Raw genomic sequence first — 6000 nt, forward strand, 5'->3', positions numbered from 1 at the left:
CGCGCATCACTTGTGCTTGCAGAAGCTGGACTAGCGGACAGTGTGCACTTGTGCCATGCCCAATCCGAGCAGACATCATCCACTTCCGCACGAACAGCGCGTAGTTCATCTTGAACAAAGCTACGAAGTTTGAGCAACTCATCATGAAAAGAACAAAACTCACCTCGGAGAGTATTCGCTTGCTCTTGGATGAGGGCTTTTGTTGCCACCGTGAACTCGGCGTATTCCCTCTCAAGACCGTCCACTCGTTCCTCTAATCCCTCGAGGCTATCTTGAGCGGCGGACAATGCGATTTCGAGAGTAATCACACGAGGCTCCAACGCATCCACGGATGGGGCCTTGGACTTGCTGCGAGTCTTGCCTTGGGCGCGTTCTCCCTCACGGCCGCGGCTTGGTTCCGGTGGAACATCCACACCAACCACACCCTCTTGTGCTGGATTCGAAGTGTTGGCCATTGCTCGTGAGCTAACTTGCGTGGGTGCAAACCTTAGCTCTAATACCACTTGTCATGAGATGAGTGTTTTGCGCAGCTAACCCGTGCGGCACTTAGACAACTTTGCTGAATGTTGGTAAGTAAGCCTTGAGCTTCTCGACTAGCTAAGTCAAAGGTTTTCGAAGAGTTAGAGAGAAGAGAGCAATGGAGCCAAATGAGAGAAATTGTATTGCTAACAAGAGAGATTACAAGAGAGCTTTACAATGCTTGAGTTGCTTGCTCAATGCTTGTTGTTGTGTACAAATGCCTAATGCCATCCCATATTTATAGGAGAGGCTTGCCAAGCTCAAGAGATTCTAGAGAAATCTACCAACTATCTAGAATTTACATGTGCTGGAAATGCATAGAGAATTCTAGAGTATTTACAAGCTTAATGTGCTAGAGTTGCCTAGAACTTTCTGAAATTGGGCCAAGCTATCACTCTTGGCTTTGTCTTGGGCTCTTGGTGGACAAATTGGGCTAGCAAATTGGGCGGTCCGCAACATCATGGTGTTTCTTGTTTGCTTAATTTTAAAATAAACTTGATTTCAATTCAAGCATTCAAAAATGAAATGTATGTACAACTTATATCAGTCATTTCACAGGGGATGCGTATAGCAATTTAGTGCAGATTTTTGAAGAGCAGAAAACTTCTATCTGAATTTGTACTCTCAAAAACCAAACCCATGTTGACGTACACACCAATTCAAAAGAAAAAGAAACAGATTAAGTCATATAGTTTACATACGAAAATGCCTAAAGTTGGAGCAATTCATTGTCCGATGAAACATATGCACTGAAGCGAGCGTCTCATCTCAATGAAATAGCCCTCTTTGGATTAATTACTTAGCTAAACCCTTGGAGCATAATAGACCAAAAGCAAACACCAAAGGCCAGAGATAAATTTTTATCGGAGAATCAGCATGTCGGCGAGCAAAACTATAATGAATTGCAGCAAAAATGCATTGACAGAGGGCACATACTAGTCCAATAATATCCTTGAAGTTACCAAAAGGCCTGTTACGCCGCCGATAATAGAACCAAGGCCAAGGTAATATACCCTTCCATCTCCACACAGCTTTTTGCTTTTGGCATTTGTAAACGAGTTCTACAATGCATACAACCAGGGCTGCAAATGACAATAACATACTCAAAAGCACATACTGAGATTTCCGCGCAGAAGAGAGTTGGTCAAAAAGAGCCGATGGAATCTCCAGGACAAAGTTGGTGATTACAAAGATCCACTCTAAATCAACGTCCTATGTAGAAAATAGTAAAATAAACTCATGGTGTTCCGGTAAGCAACTGAAAATTACCTTAATTAGAAGAATAAGTATAGCTTCAAAAACAAGATAATTCTATGACCAATTGGCCTTCAAGAATAAAATTCAGAAAAGCGATATTTATAAGTTCTAAATGCTGTTTAGTGGTTTAAAATTTAATGCGCTCACTAAAATTCTTTTTTAGTTCACAAAATTCAGTGATTTCATTAGATAAGAAAACAACAATTATATTCCAAGCACTTTCACATTGATATTATACAAATTATTTTGTGAACTTAAAGAGCATTTGTGTAATATAATTATGTATAAATTTGATCATCTGTGCGCGTAAACAATAAAAGTGAAATCTATTTTCTCGGTATACATAATTCAGTAATGAATAATGATATATTTACTACAGTTAGTCCACCATCATTATAGGATAAAAAAAAATTATTATAAGACAAGTTATTTTTTTTCTTTTTTGGCTGGGTCATGTTACACTAATTAGTATATACAGTTACACGCATCATTATTCTATATAATTCAAACAATTCAGCGGCAGCCTCACGGGTAAAACAATATAGTACGCGTAACTATCCATGTGAAAGCCCGAGAAAATAAAGGAAGAGAGTTCACCTGCAGCCGATGTATGGAGGACGTGGTGATTATGGGGAGTGTGGGGTGTGGGGAGGACGTGGAGGACGTGGCTGAGTCTGGAGGACATGGCTGAGCCCATGAAGGCGATCGGGCCGACGATGGTGAGTAGATATGCCATGGGGGTGGTGATGTTGAGCCCAACTCTGCTTCTGTGGTAAGCAGATGTGTCTGATGTGATCGATCTCTCTGCACAGGTTAATTCATAATTCTTCTTTTTTTAATTAGTAGTTCTTGTTAATTGTCTCATATATTAATTATTCACATTGAATTACTTAATTAGAAAATATAGATTATTTGTCTAATTTGTTTAAACTAAGGAATGAGATGTCACATTTGTGTTATGTATTTACTAATTAATTAACTTGAACAGCATTAGAGAAAAATATGGGAACCGATCGAAGGTTTTTTGGGGATAAATAAAAAAGCAAAAGAAAATAAATTGATCATTTGTTAACTTAAAGAGCGTCTGTGTAATTTATCTATAAACTGATCATTTGTGCTCTTGAACCAATAAATTGATCATTTATTTTCTCAGTAGATATAATTCAATAATGAATAATGATATACTTACTAAAGTTAATACACTATTATTATAGGACAAAAAAGGTTTCAGACAAAAGAAAATTTTACTATATATGCACGTACGTACGTACATACATACATATATATGTATACACACAGACACATACACACACGCAACAGTACTCTGTATAATTCAAAAAATTCAACAGCAGCATCTTGGGGAAAACAATATAGTACATGTAGCTAGCTATGTGAAAACACGAGAAAATAAAGAAAGAGAGTTCACCTGTAGCCGATGTAGAGGACGTAGTTGAGCCCATGGAGGCGATCGCGGCGGCGACGATGAGTAGCTAGGTGATCGCGGCGGCGAGGATGAGTGGCTAGGTGATCGGGACGGTGATGTTGAGTGGCTAGGTGATCGGGGCGGCGATGTTGAGCCCAACTCTGCTTCTGTGGTAAGCAGATGTGTCCAATGTGATCGGTCTCTCTGCACAGGTTAATTAACCTTCATGAAAAAATTTAATAAACAAAAGTAATCAAGAGAAAGATAGAACTAGTAGCAATTGCGAATTGGGTGGGCTGCTCGAAAGAGTTGCAGAATCTTGAATCTGCAACGGAGATGCACAAGATCTGACTATTGGGTTGGCTGCTGAACGAATTTTAGATGGAATACTTTTCAGGCTTTTTCCATCTTTATGATTTTCCTGAGTATCCATGTCATCATTCTGCTGGGACAATAAAATAAGGCCGAGACAAATCATTAATCAGCATGAACATATATATGAGAAATAATTAATTAAACATTTATTACTGAAACATGATTAGACAAATATATAATATTATGATATATATATATATATATATATATATACCTGAACGCCATTCGAAAGTTGTATAGTGTTGCTTTCAGTCATTTTACGAACTTCATCAAAAGAAGAAGAATTCACAGGATGAAAATATATATAGATGCTTTAGGAGGTTTCATGGCAGCTATTTTCGTCTGCCAACACTTTTTTTTTTTATCATCCAACAATTTCGTAGCAGCAGCTTCATTGACTTCTTAGTTGAAACCGCGTGTGTTTTTCTTTCAAGTGAGTGTTTACGACAACCACTTAGGTGGTTCGGCCGTCCAGCCACAGGCCGGTTAATTGGTGTTCTTCGTAACAGAGGAGTGGGTTCTAAAATGAGACCAAAGTCGGTCCATTTTCATATCCATTAAATTTAATTTTTAAAAATATAGTGAGACTCACTATGGTCCCATTTTAAGACTCACAAATTTAATATTAAAAAATTTGTGAGTTACATATACGACTTACGGCTCTGCTGATAGAATTATTGTGCATGGTATATTTAATTGTGAGATTGAGAATCCAGAATTCGTATCATTGCTATAAAATTTGTGTAATACTTTTAAATAGATCCTTTATTATTATTATCGTTGTTGTTGTTGTTATTATTATTGTCATCATTATTCTTTTTTTCACTACTATTAATATTTTTATTAAAATTATTGTTATTATAAATAATAATAATGCTAAGGATAATAATTAACTAAGAGAATTTTAGTAACTTACAAGTTACAATAGCCCATTTCGATTTAAAGATAAAATAAATATATCAAGGAGAATGCAACTTATTTCAATTCTAATTTTTAAAGTTGAAGTAAATAACTTATTTTAATTTTTATTGCTCATATCAATACCAACACATTTTAATGACAATAATAGACAGTGGCAGTCAAAAAAGAAAAGCAATAATGTAAAAATTTGATGCAATCAATAAATGAATTCAATGTCAGTGCCCCTTTTGCGTTTGTACTAAGATGTGAGCAACATTTAGCCATTTACTACTACTACCTCCAACTCTAAATTCATAAGTTTTGAAAACTAAGAGCAAAAGATGAGTACGGATTCTATCTAATTAGATGCACTATTGAGATATTTTGATCCACAAAAAATTTAAATTGTGAAAGAACAAAGTTTTAAAATTCAACCAATCATCATAATCAGCTATTTGGCCAAGTTTAATAGGTCCAATTGAATCTGTCTGCACAGGTTAATTAACCTTCATGAAAAAATTTAATAAACAAAAGTAATCAAGAGAAAGATAGAAATAGTACCAATTGCGAATTGGGTGGGCTGCTCGAAAGAGTTACAGAATCTTGAATCTGCAACGGAGATGTACAAGATCTGACTATTGGGTTGGCTGCTGAACGAATTTTAGATGGAATACTTTTCAGGCTTTTCCTATCATTATGATTTTCCTGAGTATCCATGTCATCATTCTGCTGGGACAATAAAATAAGGCCAAGACAAATCACTAATCAGCATGAACATATATATGAGAAATAATTAAACATTTATTACTGAAACATGATTAGACAAATATATAATATTATGATACCTGAACGCCATTCGAAAGTTGTATAGTGTTGCTTTCAGTCATTTTACGAACTTCATCAAAAGAAGAAGAATTCACGACATGTTCACAGGATGAAAATATATATAGATGCTTTAGGAGGTTTCATGGCAGCTAGTTTCGTCTGCCAACACTTTTTTTATCATCCAACAATTTCGTAGCAGCAGCTTCATTGACTTCTTAGTTGAAACCGCGTGTGTTTTTCTTTCAAGTGAAGAAGAATTGAGCATGAGTGTTTACGACAACCACTTGCGTGAGTCGGCCGTCCAGCCACAGGCCGGTTAATTGGTGTTCTTCGTAACAGAGGAGTGGGTTCTAAAATGAGACCAAAGTCGATCCATTTTCATATCCATTAAATTTAATTTTTAAAAATATAGTGAGACTCACTATGGTCCCATTTTAAGACTCACAAATTTAATATTAAAAAATTTGTGAGTTACATATACGACTTACGACTCTGCTGATAGAATAATTGTGCATGGTATATTTAAGGAGCCCCCTATGTTACGTTAATCGTAACGTACATCCACACACAGCAACAATAGTGGGATCCGCTACTGTTGCTGTGTGTGGCGTACGTTACGATTAACGTAACGTAGCACTGGCCTATATTTAATTGTGAGATTGAGAATTCAGAATTAGTATTATTGTTATAAAATTTGTGTA

This window comes from Citrus clementina, unplaced genomic scaffold, assembly GCF_000493195.1.
Source record: "Citrus clementina cultivar Clemenules unplaced genomic scaffold, Citrus_clementina_v1.0 scaffold_3, whole genome shotgun sequence".
In the NCBI taxonomy this organism is placed as follows: domain Eukaryota; kingdom Viridiplantae; phylum Streptophyta; class Magnoliopsida; order Sapindales; family Rutaceae; genus Citrus; species Citrus x clementina.